The sequence below is a fragment of the Anomaloglossus baeobatrachus genome, chromosome 4, assembly GCF_048569485.1.
Source record: "Anomaloglossus baeobatrachus isolate aAnoBae1 chromosome 4, aAnoBae1.hap1, whole genome shotgun sequence".
NCBI lineage: Eukaryota > Metazoa > Chordata > Amphibia > Anura > Aromobatidae > Anomaloglossus > Anomaloglossus baeobatrachus.
The window spans coordinates 82,920,465-82,937,439 of record NC_134356.1 but is presented as its reverse complement, the minus strand read 5'-3'; positions in this window follow the sequence as shown (position 1 = coordinate 82,937,439).

The window sequence follows — 16,975 nt, the reverse complement described above, 5'->3', positions numbered from 1 at the left end:
TTTAGCCCTTAGGGTTGATCGCACAAGGGTCACTAAGCTTCCGGAATCCAACAAGCCTGTAACCGGACATCCATTCACCTGAATTTGGCACAAGTGGGGCTCAGTCTCTGGGTAGACCAGGTCAGCGGTACACACCACCTGAGCATACATTGAACCCCGCCGGGTAACCCCAAAATCCATGGGCTCCGGGGTGAGTGGACACTGGGCTTCCATATGTCCCACCCGCTGGCACCGCCAACATCTAATAGGGAAGGACACCCCCTTGACGAGTTGTCGTTTAGGGTACGTAGTTTTCCGGACCTCAGGGACGGAGGGTGTGGTTTCAGACGGGACGGTAGCGGACTCCCGCACCGGTGTCAGCGGTGGGTCCTTGGCCCTAGGCCTGGAGGGGCCGGACCGACGGGCGGTACGCAAAGTCTCAGTGTCCCGTATCAAGTCCTGTGTAGCCACATGCCGCTCTACCAGAGACACTAATTGGTCCAGGGTACTCGGGTCACCCTGTCCGACCCACCGTTGAACGGTGACGGGTAAAGTGCGCACAAAACGATCCACTACTACCCTTTCCACCATTTGCGCCGGGCTCAGAGTGTCAGGCTGCAACCACTTTTTTACAAGATGCAACAAGTCATAGGCCTGGGAGCGTACGGGTTTGGCTTCCTCAAAGAACCACTGATTTACCCGCTGAGCCCGTACATAGGTATTCACCTCCAACCGAGCCAGTATTTCGGCTTTCAGGGTCACATAGTCAATGGCGTCCTCGGTACAGAGGTCTAGGTATGCTTTTTGGGGTTCCCCCGTCAGATAGGGCGACAATACCTCAGCCCACTGCGGGGTCGGCAGCTTTTCCCGCTCGGCCACCCGCTCAAACACCGCCAGGAACGCTTCCACATCATCACCCGGGGTCATCTTTTGCAACGCTTGTCTCACCGCTTTCCGGACGCTGCCGTCGTCATCCGGTCCCGGGGTTGTTGCTGCCGTTCTGGCACGGATCGACTTGGCCAGGAGAACCATCTGTTCTTGGTGCCTTTTTTCCTGCAATTGCAAGGCTTGCTGCTGACGTGCATTGGCCTGCTCCATCTGTTCTTGGTGCACTTGCAAGGATTGCTGCTGACGTGCATTGGCCTGATCCATCTGTTCTTGGAATTTTTTTTCCTGCATTTGCAAGGATTGGAGCAGGTGTGCATTGGTCTGTTGCTGCTGTGCATTAGCCTGTTGCTGCTGTGCATTAGCCTGTTGCTGCTGTGCATTAGCCTGAGCCAAATGCTTTAGTATGTCCTCCATGGCGTCGCCGGGTTTGGGCTGTAGTATAGCCGCTCGAATCCAGGACATGTGCTACTGGGTCACCAGGAATGGATGCTACACCTCACCGGCTGTCATGCCCGCCGATTCTCCACCATATGTGAGGTAGCGTGGTCGGCTGCGCAGCAGAAGACACGGGATCCAGGCATTAAGGTTCACAGCACACGGTTTAATGTCCAAAACAAAAGTCCATAACACAATACATGTGCCTCTCCAGCAGAAAAACTCAGGGAGTTATGTTCACTCCCTCACACCCGGCACACCTGCCCTTGTTCCTGATTCTATTTAACCCTTCCCTTAGCCTGTAGGGAAACAGCATTAACCCTATAGTGGATTCACTTCCTATCATGGAGTGAGCACAACCGGGGCGAGACATACCGGCCGTCATAGATAACCCCGGTCACAGTCTCACAGTGTATATATATATATATATATACATCTTTATGCAATAGTTAGCTATTTTAGTTATCAGAATGCAAAAGTCTAGTAAAAGAAAATGTCTGAACAAAACTTCAAACACATCTGAACAGTAGGTCTCTAACATTATATAGTTTGCAGGTCTATTTATATAGAATTCCCTCGTTGATTCCTGCCCCTATTTGTTAAAAGTTGACCCTAGTTTGCTCTGCAGATATACACAAAAAATAGAGATTTTCCTTTGGGAGACCATCCATCAACTGAGGAGAAAAGAGCACATTCAGCAAATATAAATGGATACACATATATGTTTCACTATTAAGTCTTTGTACAGCATCTATAATAATTTATGAGAGCCTGTAAAATAGACAGAGAAAAAGTACAAAAGGGAAAGTGGGTGACAAGGGAAACACATTGACATTTGCTCTTAGTCAAACATACATTTATGATTTATGTGTCTGTGTATTTAATATATAATTTTATGTCAAAGATATTGCTTAAAGCGTAACCGTGAGTTTAATTTTTATTTCATAAATCAATAGTGCACATGAAAATAAGCAACTTTATAATATATCTTATCAGACAAATTTGCTTCTTTCTCTGGGAGAATTGATCAGTTATTATCAAAATTCTCAATTCTAATGTAAAATTTGGATTCAGTGAACACTTAACAATTACTGAGATAGGGGATGGCAGCTGTTATTGATGAGATTCTATGAAACCAGGAAAAGGGAGGGGCTAGATGAAGAGGGAGGAGCTAGAAGAGGGAGGAGCTAAATGCAGAAGGAGGAGCTAGATGCAGAGGGAGGAGCTGGATACAGAGCTCCACACACTCCTTCCTCTTTTATCTATACAGAATAATACATAGAATAGAATGCATAATTATTAATATTATTATTATTATTATTATTATTATTATTATTAGCAATAACCAAATCTTTTAAAATTCAAAGTGACTTTGTGAAATTTGCCATAAAAAATTTGATTATCTACAATTACTGTATGTGAATTTCAATGCTGATAAGTAACCTTGAAAAATACTCAAGACAGAGGAGAGAGACAGAGAGAGAACCTCGTTGACCACAAAAGCTTACACTATAGGAAAGAGAAAGCGTGGACCCCTTTATCATAACAGCTTTCACTGTGTGTGAGACAGAGAGAGCCCTGTTTATCTTAAGAGCTTACATTCTACAAAAGATAGAGTGATAGGACACCACTAACCATAACAATTTACAATCTATAGGAGGGAGAGAGAAAGGACCTCGCTGATCATAAGAGCTTGCACACTACATACTGTAAGAGTTAAAGAGATAGAAAACCCTGCTGAACCTCGTAGATTATACTTTACAGGTGAGAGAAAGTGAGAATGAACCTGCTGACTATAAGAGATTCAATTCTACAGGAGAGAGAGGGTCCTGCTGACCATAAGAGCTTACACTCTACAGGAGAGATAGGACCCTGTTGACCATAAGAGCTTACACTCTACAGAAGAGAGAGAGGGCCCCACTGATCATAAGAGTTTACACTCTACAGGAGAGAGAGTGATAGGACCCCACTAACCATAACAATTTACAATCTAGAGGAGGGAGAGAGAAAGGACCTCGCTGATCATAAGAGCTTGCACACTACATACTGTAAGAGTTAAAGAGATAGAAAAGCCTGCTGAACCTAGTAGATTATACTTTACAGGTCAGAGAAAGTGAGAAAGAACCCCGCTGACCATAATAGATTAAATTCTACAGGAAAGAGAGGGCCCTGCTGATCATAAGAGCTTACACTCTACAGAAGAGAGAGAGGGTCCTGCTGATCATAAGAGCTTACACTCAACAGAAAAGAGAGAGGGCCCTACTGACCATAAGAACTTATACTCTGCTGGAGAGAGTGAGGGCCATGCTGACCATAAGAACTTACACTCTACAGGAGAGAGAGAGGACCCTACTGACCATAAGAGCTTACACTCTACAGGAGAGAGAGAGGACCCCACTGACCATAATAGCTTACACACTACAGGAGAGACAGAGGGCCTAGCTCACCATAAGAGCTTACACTCTACAGGAGGGAGAGAGAGGACCCTGCTGACCATAGGAGCTTACACTCTACAGGAGAGAGAGTGAGGGCCCTGCTGACCATAAGAGCTAACACTCTACAGGAGAGAGAGGACCCTACTGACCATAAGAGCTCTTACACTCTACAGGAGAGAGAGAGGACCCCACTGACCATAATAACTTACACACTACAGGAGAGACAGAGGGCCTAGCTCACCATAAGAGCTTCCACTCTGTTCTAGGAGAAAGAGAGAACCCTGTTGACCATTAAGAGTTTACACTCTACAGGAGAGAGAGGACCCTGCTGACCATAAGAGCTTACACTCTACATGTGAGGGAGAATGCTGACCATAAGCGATTACAATTGCGATTATCACGGGGTAAAAAGTAATTTTAAAGAAGCAATAGTATGCAATATACTTGTTTCACGCAAAATACTAGTCTTTGATCTAACCAAGAGAGCAGTAGTTGGGTAAATTATAGTTCTTAGGGGGAAATTTTCTCTTTTTGGATGCACTGTAATAGGTTTGATCAGCGTTGTTATGCTGTATACACCAACAGTAGTCTGCCATCGTGTTTGTGTTTCATCTGCCTTGATATCTATGTTCCATAGTCCTGATGTTAAGGTGAAAGCAATCTTCTTCTTCACTCATAGCTCAAATATTACAGGAGAAGTAGTACAGGTTGACTTGCCATGAAAGAAATACAATTTAATACTCATGTTTGCTCCTTTGCTTGGGTGTTGTAAAACAATCAAAATGTAACAAAATATATATCAGGATCAATCTTACACCTTCAAGGAATTGTTTGAGTTTTAGATGACATATTCAACAAAAAACATTTTAACAGAGTTAAATTTGCTGTGACTTGTATGCCGCTTGAATGACTTAATGCTGCCATAGGTCTTTACACTGTTTATATAGTCATATAATTTTGACATCAGCAGTTTTTAACTACTTATTAAGCAGTCTTCCTATTAGTTACACCAATTGCATATTCAGCATTTCTTTTTGCATATTCAGCATATTTAAATAATAATAATAATAATACTAATAATACTAATAATAATAATAATGATATATAATGTTACCTTATTACTGTAAGAGTTCCTTAGTAAACCAAATTTTGCTGAAGAAGTGGACATTAACTGGAGGAAAAAGATGTGATTTTTTCCACTTCTGCGCACTTCACTCTGTTCTTCTGAAGGCAGAGCAAAGTACTGTAATGTACAGGTGTAGGGAAAGGTCAAAGAATGTCCGTGCATGTACAGGGCAATTAGGGATGATCAAATACCTCAAATATTCAGCTTCGCGAATATTCGATGAATAGCTCGCCACTATGTGACTTTTCAATGCGCAATATAAGTCTATGGGAAGTATTTCCCATAGACTTATATTTTGCATCGAATATTCGCGAATAGTCGAATAGCAATAGTGGCGACCTATTCGGCAAATATTCGCGAAGCCGAATATTTGAAGTTTTTGATCATCCCTAAGTACAATACTTTGCTCTGCCCTCAGCAGGGCATAAAAAAGTGCATTTGCGCAGGAGTGCTATTGGGGGAGGCTGTGTGGATGATGTAGGATACATCCACCATGCACCTTAAGCAGAAAGGAGGCACTGGATCAAGATCACCAATGGCCATCAGACTAGACCGCCCCATACGTCAGTATATTAAAAGGTAATGTTTATGTTATTCAGATCGGCTTGGGGACTTATATAAAACTTTTTAGAATGCAGTATATAAGGGCTTACTGGTGGTGGTCGCAGTTTATATGGGAAAAACTGGTGACGAGTTCCCTTTACGTGTAGTAAATGTCTTTCTAGCATGTCTTAAAGGGGTGGTTCAACCATATTTATTATTTGCTAGATCGATATTATGTTGAGAAACAATGTTTCTCTCAAATACCTTATGTTGGCAATAGTGCCTGTGAGTGGCGCTATTGCGTATTGCTGTTCCCCATCACCTGACCCCCGGGCTCCATGACCTCAGGGATCCGGTGATGTCATGTCAACTTCCTGCTGACCTGACATCACCGCGTTCAGCCACAGTCTCCGTGAGTGATTGGCTGTGGGTGGGGTTTCATTGCTCAGCCCAGCGTGACAGCCCATCAGCTCCCAGCTCCCTCTTCCCCCACAGCAGAGAGCTGCAAGCAGGAGGGATCCTGGGCTGTAATGAGCAGTGAAACTCCACTTAGTGACTCAGGAAGACTGGGGCCGGCAGTGGTGATGTCACGTGATCAGGAAGTTGACGTGACTTCACTGGATCCCTGAGGTCATAAAGCCCGGGGGGGTCAGGCGATGGGGAAGAGCAAACTGCAATAGCGCCACTCACAGGCACTATTGGCAACACAAGGTTTTTGAGAGAAACATTGTTTCTCAACATATTATCGATCTAGCAAATAATAAAAATATGGGTGAACTACTTCTTTAATGCCAAAAGACATGGAAATAGCATGACATTGATCCACTAATGTGGGACATCTGCTGGGTGACAAGGTCTGTTTGCTCTTGAGGTTAAACAAGTACCAGCAAATTTTTGATGGTTACACATTAAGTTACCATATTGTCTTCTGATTTTATTTTATGAACACACTACAACATAATGCTTTATAATAATTTTATTGAGGAAGAATAATATTATATTTTATCATGATATGGCTAATTTATATTACAAGTCTAATGCCTTTTTTGCAAACAGTGCATAATAAAGAGTATCTGTCACCAGGTCATATGTGTCAAGTTTTTGCTTTTATTTTGTTTCCACTGCTCTCCTGAATATGAAGCTTTTTGTAGAGATGTGCAGGCCCGTGGAAGTTTGAGTTCGAGTTCAGCCAAACTTTAGGTAAAGTTCAATTCAAGACTCAAAGTTGAACTGAACCTCAATGGAAATTAATTATTGGGAAGTTTGGCTCTTCGCCCACATACAAGAGCAGCTCAATAAATTAGAATATCATCAAAAAGTTAATTTATTTCAGTAATTCAATACAAAAAGGGAAACACATATTATATAGAGTCATTACACACAGAGGGATCTATTCCTACATATTATATAGAGTCATTGCACACAATGGGATCTATTACAAGTGTTTATTTCTGTTAGTGTTGATGATTATGGCTTACAGCCAATGAAAACCCAAAAGGCATTATCTCAGAAAATTAGAATATTATATAAGACTAACTAAAAAAAATATTTTAATCTCAGAAATGTTGGCTCCTACTGAAATGTATGCTTGTGATCGCTTTTTATTCCAATTTTGGGAGATGGAATGAACAAAAAACAGCAATTCAGGAATTGTTTTCTTTTTATGCCTTTCAACATGTGCATTGCAATGTATTATACCTGCCAATGTTACATTGACAGAAGCCTTTTAGACCATGCTGTTTATGTGGTCTAACAGGCTACCATAGCTGTTAGACCACGTAAACAGCATGGGCTAACAGGCTACCATAGCTAGCAGACCCAAATATCATCTCGACTCCCTCAGGTTGCCATAATTACCACAGGTACCTCTAAATTATGTTGAGGTGGAGTGCAATTCATCATCCAGCAGCCTAAATGCAACTATCTCTATTCGTCATGGCATTTAGGGGGTTAGACAGCCAAAGCTTGGCTATAACATACACCAATCTTCCAGCGGCTATCATGTGGCACAGCTCCAGTGCCTGCATGATTACCAAGATGTAAATTTACATCATAGGTCATGAACCTCTTCCCCATCATGGCATAAACTTTTGTCAAAGGTCGTGAAAAGGTTAAAAAAATCAGTTTTGCTAATTAGTAATACTAAATTTATGCCAATGTACATTATAATGCTTTGGACTAGCCATTCTTCTGTAAAACACACAAAAAGGTCAAGGTGCTTAGGTGCATAATGTCAGGTAAAAAAAATAAATGTCTTTTTTAGAAGTTTTTAGCTCTAATGACAGACAACATTTTTTCAGCTGTGGCCCATTTTGTCAGCGGTTTTACCTTTCATATTGACATAGTTACATAGTTACTTAGGTTGAAAAAAGACCTAGGTCCATCTAGTTCAACCTTCCTCCACCAGTTCATGTATGGATATTTCATATCTCCAATGGGATATATTTTTTGTACTAAAATACTGTGCTAATTCTGCAGTCTTTTTACAGAGCAAAAATAGAAAAAACTATTTTCTACAATATGTTTAGGTAAAAGATAAATCTTTATTGAAACAGAGTAAAAACAGGGCAGGGGTGTAGTTACATGACAGTGCACAAGTCTGTTCTCAGTCATATTCGGCTGAAATCCATTTTATATTTTTTAATGTATGTTTTATTATCCTATGCTTGGTTTTAACATTTTGGTTTTGTTATAGATCACTATATATGCAATATGTCCTTTTGCAATCACAAGTCTCCTGATGTCTATTCCACGGCGAAATGGTTCCCATTGATTCTTCACCAAGAAAGATGTATTAATACATCCCTGTTTTATTCAGTTTGGTGGATTAGAATTTCTTTTTATTAATTTTGTCTATATGTATACATTTGTATAACCTTGTAAATTTTTGAATTGATTCACCTTTGTATAGTTGGATTTACCCAGTTTAATGTATTTCACTTGATCCTTCTTTCCACCCCCACCCCCTCACCCCCCACCCCACCCCCCCCCCTCCCACCCCTCCTTCACTATCCCTTCACTACACTCCCCCTTCCCCACAACACAAACTAACACACCCTCCCCTCCCACTACCTTATCGATCAATTTTTACAATTTTATATTTATATGAAATTATTACTATTTATATATTTTCACCTGACAGTTAATGGATTTTAATATATTTATACTGTATACTATTTTTGTAAGGTTATAGATTATATATATATTTTTTCCATATATATTAGGCACGCACTAGTTTATGTACACAGTCTTATTTATATATTGACTTAGCACTAATTTTGTATAGACTCTTTGCATGCTTCCTTTCGCCGTTTTTGACATCTCCTATCAATAGTCATTATTTATGTGGTTATAAAGTACCAGTGTATATGTCATTCACTTTCTGTAACATTCAATAGGTTTGCCTTCTTTGGATCGGCTTTCCATCCTTTCGGACCAGTGCGCATGCGCTGTCCCCGTGTGGTGTTCAGTCTGGGAGCGTATCTATAACACTGCGAGATTTTGGGCGGATTTGATTACGTCACACGCGTCACGTGAGTTGATCACGTGGGGCGGCGTTTGCTGGGATTGAATCCCTATGCCCTCCGTAGTGATGACGCGCTCCTTTCGTCTGCACGCTGCATTGGTGCACAATGCGCATGCGCCATTTGACTTGTTCCGATTGGTTGGGGCGCCGTATTTATACTCTCACTTTGCCGATATGAAGCCACGCCCCCCTGACGAAGGCTAGCGCCGAAACGTGCGTAGGCGGGACCTGGCATCATTTCAGCGGTGAGTTTAAGTGGTCTCCGGTTTTGTACCTCTCCTTATACATAAGTCCTTTGAGTGTTACTACCCACCATGGGGTGTATAATCTAATTTATCCCTGGTATTGGGTTTCTCTTAGGCTATATTGAGCTGACTGTTCATTCATTTACCGGACACTAGGACTTTTCTCACCGCTCATGTACGCCACCTTGTGCACTGTCATGTAACTACACCCCTGCCCTGTTTTTACTCTGTTTCAATAAAGATTTATCATTTACCTTATTTTTCTCTGATTCGTGTGTGTGAATTGGTACTATAACTATTTTGAGTCAGTCTTATATCCATTCACTGTAATCATGGGGTGGTGGTACTATCTTGCATTTTGATGGACTACAGAATTTTCCTCGTTTGATTACCAAATTGTTGGTTGTAAATTTGTTTGGAATATGTTTAGGTGTGTTTTGTATATTTTTCATGTTTTATAAACCACTAATGCTATTAATAATCTAAGTGTATGTTTTACAGTGTGCATGTATTGACAGTATATCCAGGAAAATATATTGAATATATTCTCTTTTTACCTTTTTCATGATTAGGGTCTAAAAGTTACTTTAATGTTTGCACCTACCATATTTTTTGGTTTATAAGACATACCAGATTATAAGACGCACCCAAAACTTAGAGGAAAAAAAGGGTGAAAAAAATGGGGTCCGTTTTATAATCCAATGGTGTGTTACCGGAGGGGGGTGTCAGTGGTGGTTGAGTGGGGTCACAGGTGGCAGGGGCAGTGATGGAGCAGGGTGATGCTGTGGGCAGTGCATTGGGTGTCCCAGATGCTGTCCCAGAAACTTTCAGCGGTGGTGGCTATACTGGGGCAGCTGTGCTGGTGCTGGGGCGACTGTGCTGGGGCTAGGGCTGCAGTCAGTGAGGGCTTCAAATAATGGCACTTGGAGTTGGGGCGCATGCAGATGGAGCTGTTGGCTCATAATATCATCTGCGCAGGTGCTGCCTCTTGTCCATTGATCTCCCAGCAGTGGACTTAAGGAAAATGGCACCCGGAGGTGGTGCGTGCACAGATGATCTCTCGGCTTGTAATTGAGCTCAGCCACCACAGACCGTGCCCAACTACTGCAGACCCTGCACAGCCACTGCAGCATTGCCTCTGCCTCCTGCTACCCTTCTCCACCACACCCCGGTAAGCTACCTTCGAATTATAAGATGTACCCTTCACTTTAATACCAAATTTTTTGGTAGGAAAAGTGCTTCTTATAATTCAAAAAATATGGTAATTCATTATTTAATCAGTGTCTATTTTTAATTTATTATTGCTTGGGTTCATCTCCTTTTTTGTTTAACAATGTGATGCAGTTTCCAATATCTATAGTAGATGTTTTAGCCTAATTCATCATTCACAATTACTACCAAATGTTTCAAAAATTTTGTACAATTGGACTGAAAAATATATCTAATTTAATTCTGCGCAGTTGAAAACTAATGTGTAACATTGAAATTATTCCTTGTTTGTTTATTCTAAAATAATATCAAAACGATAATAGACAAAAAGAAAGTGCACCTCTGATTATTACAAAACTAATAAACCCACATTCATTCTTTTGAAGAATTTTGAGAAGAAAATAACAGAAGCAAACACCGCAAGACTAAAGAGAAAAGTTATTTCAGTAAAATCCCAAATGATGACTTGGAGCCTATATATAATTTTTAAGAATACAGGGCTAAGTGCGAAGAATGCCCTAGTCCATTATTGAAACCCAATGGCCATGTTGAATGATAAAGTTTCTTTTGATCATACTTGGGGTACCTGCTAGAATCGAAAAAACTTGGAATCTTGGCCTAGGTCATTGTAGTCAAGCACCACTATTATGGTGTTGAGGAGCAAATAATATATTACAGTGCGGTAAACACAAAGAACTCTAGATTAGGACCTTTTAGGGTTTTATTATTATTGTTATTATTATTAGTAATAATATTAATATTAATAATTTTATCTTTATATAGTTCCAAAATATTTTGAAGCATTTTACCATTAAATGGGAACATGTACAGACAATAGCGACCTTGATTCATCTCACACCAAAGGATTTTTTCATTGTGGACAGCATGTTTGCACCTGTTGCAAGCATGTGATATCAGGTAATACTTTTTGTTCTGGTAAAACAGTGAAAACAAACAACATTAATTATATTACTTGTAATTCCATCTTTGTTGTATATTTAATTACCTGTTCAGACTGCGATTTACAGTACGTAGGATGTACCTCCGGAACGCTGAAAAAATAGGATCCGCCACCATCTGTCTCATGTGGTTACAAAATTAAAAGTAAAATGTTCATCACCCTCCTTTAATTTTGCTGTTGTACATAATGGTAATATTGAAGCATGTAAGGTGATCAGGATTGAAAAAATGTGTGTGCCCTCCAGAGGAGGAGATTGGAGGTGGATCCTACTAAATAGAGAATCCTGGTGGATTTTTACGATCTGATCTATCATTATAACTAATGGGATGTATGCTTTTTTTTTTTGTTTGTTTGTGATCTGTGAGGATTGGTTGATCTGGCTTTTGGGAGTAGCAGGATGTGAGATAAGATGCTGGGTGCATGTGCTTTTAGTATGCGATGATTAAGGACTCCTTTGCCCGAAACATATTTGCCTTTACCTGAGATATCTCTGTGTTTTTTTATCATGTCAATTTCTTTTTTCTACATTTTTAAATGATTTTGGAATAAAAACTGTTTATTTTACATCATTGGACACTGGATTTTTTCCTCCCTTAAGGTTATATTGTGCTCTGTAGCAGATGGGTTATCAGTGCAATGACTGGCACAGGGTGTAGGCTTCGATGTAGCAGGCTGGATAGAAATATGACTGACCCTGGCTGCCACATTCAGGATGGATTGAAGAGGAGAGAGTTTTGTAAGATGGACACCGATCGTTAGAGAGTTGCATTAGTACAGAGAAGAGTGAATAAGAGCGACAGTGAGAGTTTTTGCAGTTTTAAAGGTTAAAAGATGTCAGATTCTACAAATTTGTTAAGGGAAGGGTGGCATGAATGAGTAAGGAATTGGAAAAAAGGGAATTTCGGAAAGTTCTGTGTCAATTCTGACCCCTCAAACAGCAAGCATATTGTTACGGGGGGCTGTCTGATAATAAAACCTAAAGGAGTATCAGACAGTCAGGGTCCACCGTGCAAATACTCTGCTGCAGACTATGGCAGAGTGCAATACCTCTGTTAAACTCACAGAGGAATATAATTAGTAAATAAGGCAATTCCTCCCTTACTTGGAGGGTGTGTGGAATGGTCTCTGTTAATAATCACAGAGACAAAGGCAGTGAGTGTGAAATGGCACCTACCTAGGTCCGTTCCTCTAGTGGTGCCAGGAGACGGACAGCAGCGTAAGCCGCACAAAGCTCCTACCTGCGTTCGCTCCACTAGTGTGCGAGGACACAAACCACTAGATATGGCACCTGCCTAGGTCCGCTCTTCTAGTGGTGCAAAAGAGACGGACAGCAGCATAAGCCGCACAAAGCTCCTACCTCTGTTCGCTCCCCTAGTGTGCGAGGATACGAACAACTGCCAGACGCAGTATAAGGAATGTTACTCTAGCGGCAACGTCCACCTATGAGTAGAATCACAAGGCCCAGCCGGACCATGTGCCTCAGGCACCTGCCTATGTCCGCTCCCCTAAGAGGTAAGGATACGGACTGCAGCCGAAGCTGTAAGGTATAAGAACGCTACCCTGCCGGTAGCGCTCACCTAGCATAGACAGAGAGATGCCTAGAGGAACGTGCACAGAGCGTCTACTCTCATGCATGAACCAAGAGGACTGAGCGCCATGCGGCGTGCGTCAGGGTCTTATATAGACTCTGTGCCTCATCCAAGATGGAGGACACCAGAGCCAATCCGCTGCCAGAACGACAGGAATGACGTCACGCTGGCCTATCACCGAGCAAAGCGTCACAAGCACATGACCAACGACCAATCGGCATAGAAGGTGTCAGAGACATGTGACCTCATGTCAGCAATGATGTCACCCGCACATGTGCAATGGCTCCAAGATAGGACTTAGTCTCCAGTTCTTGCACATGTGCAGTAGCAAGAAATCTGGACATAGTCTCCAGTGCTCGCACATGTGCAGTAGCAAGAAATCTGGACATAGACTCCAGTGCCACAGCAACCGTAACAGTACCTCCCCCTCAAGGACCCCCCTCCCGGCGACGCAGGTAATCGGCAACTAAGTCGGGAGCATGGACAGCCTCCTCAGGCTCCCAAGAGCGATGTTCCGGGCCGTAGCCCTCCCAATCTATCAAGAAGAACCTGCGCCCTCTAACCATCTTAGAACCAACTATGGCTCGTACCTCATAGCTAGAGCGAGAGGAATCAGAGGCAGGAGAGTGCACTTCACGAGCGTGAGGTAAAATAGCCGGCTTTAGCAGTGAGACATGGAATTTGTCATGGATCCTAAGATGGACGGGTAACTTCAATTGGTAGACTACAGGATTTACCTGTCGAAGAACCTCATACGGACCCAGGAGCAAATTTGACAGAGCTCACTCTAAGTCTCACGTGTTTTGCAGAGAGCCACACAAAGTCCCCCGGAGAAAAGACAGGAGTCGGGCGACGAAACCGATCGAACACCGTCTTCATACGGTCCTTAGCTGCTTGGATCGACTCTTGAGTCCGATCCCAAACCTCTCTGGCATTAGTTGCCCAGTCGGCCACAACAGGAGGAGGTGCAGCAGCAGGAAACGGTACCGGTACCCTAGGGTATTGCCCATTATTGAGTACGAACGGTGTCTGCCCAGTGGCCTCAGCCAGCAAATTGTTAAGGGCAAATTCTGCCCAGGGTAGGAGGGAGGACCAGTTATTGTGGTTCTCAGCAACAAAGTGTCGAAGGTATATAATCATGGATTGATTGGTACGCTCAACCAAACCATTGGTCTCCGGATGGTATGCCGAAGAGAGATTCAACTCAATTTGCAGAAGGCTACAAAGATCTCGCCAGAAACGGGAAGCAAATTGCGGGCCTCTATCACAAATGATACGATCTGGCATCCCGTGAAGCCTAAAGACATGCTTGAGGAATAGTTTGGCTAGTACCCTGGAAGATGGGATTCTCGATAACGGTACGAGATGAACCATCCGGGAGAAATGGTCCGTAATGACCCACACATATCTATGTCCCTGTGAACACGGAAGATCACCCACACAGTCCATGCCTACCACCTCCCATGGTCTATCTGGCACTGGTAAAGGATGCAAGAGCCCAGCCGGTCTCTGCCGTAATGGACGGTTGCGAGCACACGAGTAGCAGGAACCGACATATCTCTTGACGTGGCTGGCTAAGTGTGGCCACCAATACCACCTCTCCAGTAACTCTCGTGTCCGCCTAATACCAAAATGCCCACCCACCTTTGAGGTGTGGGCCCACAACAGTATATCATTCTGTCAATCAGGCGGAACAAAGGTTTTGCCTGGTGGGATTTGGTCTAACGTCACAAGGGAGAGCATATGAAAAACAGTGGAAGGAAGGATAAGACGAGGTTCATCAATCTCTTCCTGGGTAGAAACCATAGAGCGAGACAGGGCGTCTGCCTTGTTATTCTTACTCCCAGACAGATAGTTAATGGAGAAGTGAAAGCGGGAGAAAAACAAGGACCAGCGGGCTTGGCGAGGATTCAGACGCTGAGCGGTTTGTAAGTACGTCAGATTCTTATGGTCTGTATAGACCTGGAAAGGATGTTTCGCTCCTTCCAGCAAGTGACGCCACTCCTCCAAGGCTAATCTCAGGGCGAGCAGTTCCCTATCCCCAATGGTATAGTTTCTCTCTGCCGGTGAAAAGGTTTTAGCAAAGAAGAAACACGGCCTTTTTCTACCTGCACCGTTCTTTTGATACAAGACCGCACCAGCACCCACTGAAGAGGCATCAACCTCCAAGAGGAAGGGCTTATTCTCATCGGGTCTTTGAAGAACGGGAGCAGTTGAAAAGTGTCTTTTTACTGCCTCAAAAGCCTGAGATGTCTCAGTAGACCAGACTTTGGGATTAGCACCTTTCTTAGTCAAGGCCACCAAAGGGGCCACCAAAGTAGAAAAATGGGGTATGAACTGCCTGTAATAATTTATGAACCCTAAGAAGCGTTGCACCGCCTTCAAGGAATGAGGTTCGGACCATTCCAGGACAGCAGAGAGCTTCGCAGGATCCATAGCCAGACCCTCTTGTGAGATAATTAAGCCCAAAAAAGGCAAGGATGACTGCTCGAATACACATTTTTCGAGTTTAGCAAACAATGAGTGCTCCCTTAAACGGGAAAGGACACAAACGACATCATGACGATGAGTCTCCAGATCAGGAGAAAAAATCAGGATGTCGTCCAGATACACCACTACAAAGGATAACAGTAAATCCCTGAGCACATCGTTTACGAAGTCCTGAAATACTGCGGGTGCATTACATAAACCAAAAGGCATGACGAGGTATTCATAGTGACCGTCTCGGGTGTTAAAAGCGGTCTTCCATTCGTCACCCTCTCGAATTCGTACCACGTTATACGCACCCCGCAGATCCAACTTCGTAAAAACTTGAGCTCCCCTCAGTCTGTCAAAGAGCTCTGAAATTAAAGGTAACAGGTATTTGTTCTTTATTGTGATTGCGTTGAGACCCCTGTAATCTATGCAGGGACGCAAATCACCCTCTTTCTTCCGAACAAAGAAAAACCCAGCTCCCACGGGAGAGACAGACTTACGAATGAACCCCTTCTCTAAACTCTCTCTTATATAGGTCGACATGGCCTCCGACTCAGGTATCGACAAGGGGTAAACCCTGCCCTTAGGTGGAACCGAACCTGGGATAAGGTCTATGGCACAGTCATACGGCCTATGGGGTGGAAGAACCTCAGCACCCTGTTTGGAGAACACGTCAGCGAAATCCAAATAGGGTGTAGGTATGGGAGAGAGATCAGTTGATGCAACCGCAACGACCTTAGGTGGTAAGGGAAGACATCGGGACTGACATTTCGAACCCCAACTAATAATGCTGTCAGACTCCCAGTCAATGTGAGGAGCATGAGTCCGAAGCCATGGGAGACCCAGAAGGACGTCGTCTATACCCTCAGGCAAAACAAGAAAAGAAATCTCCTCTATGTGACCCTGAGACAGGGAAAGGCGCAAGGGAACTGTCCTCAATGTAATGGAGTCAGACAACATAGTTCCATTAACAACACGGACAGGAATAGGCGCCTCTAACATGATAGAGGGAATATTGTGTCTCTTTACAAATCCCGAGGACACAAAAGTCCCGTCAGCTCCGGAATCCACAAAAGCCATAATAGGCCATGTATTCTCAGAGAATGAGAGCTGACCTGGGATACTACACTTAGAGGGTGCAGAAGACGTCTCTAGTAACCCCCCTCTAATGGTTACTAGGCCTGGGAGTTTCCCTGACGGCTAGGACACTTGTTGGCATAGTGCCCAGCCTGATGACATACATAACATATAGGAGGACCAGACTTGCATAGTCTGGAGGACGTATGACCTAACTCCATAGGAGTGGGAGATGTTTCAGATGCTGAGGAAGATGGTAGTGGACCCTCAACAACTGGAATAGCCCGATGCTTAGGGCGTGAGGAAGAGACCTTGAGTCTACGTTCCCTATGGCGTACGTCGATCCTCGTTGCTACTGTGATCAAGTCTTCCAGAGAAGCAGGGACCTCACGAGTAGCAAGAGCATCCTTGACATAGCCTGCCAACCCTCTCCAGAAGATAGGAATCAACACCTTCTCTGGCCAATCTAGTTCTGCCACCAGAGTTC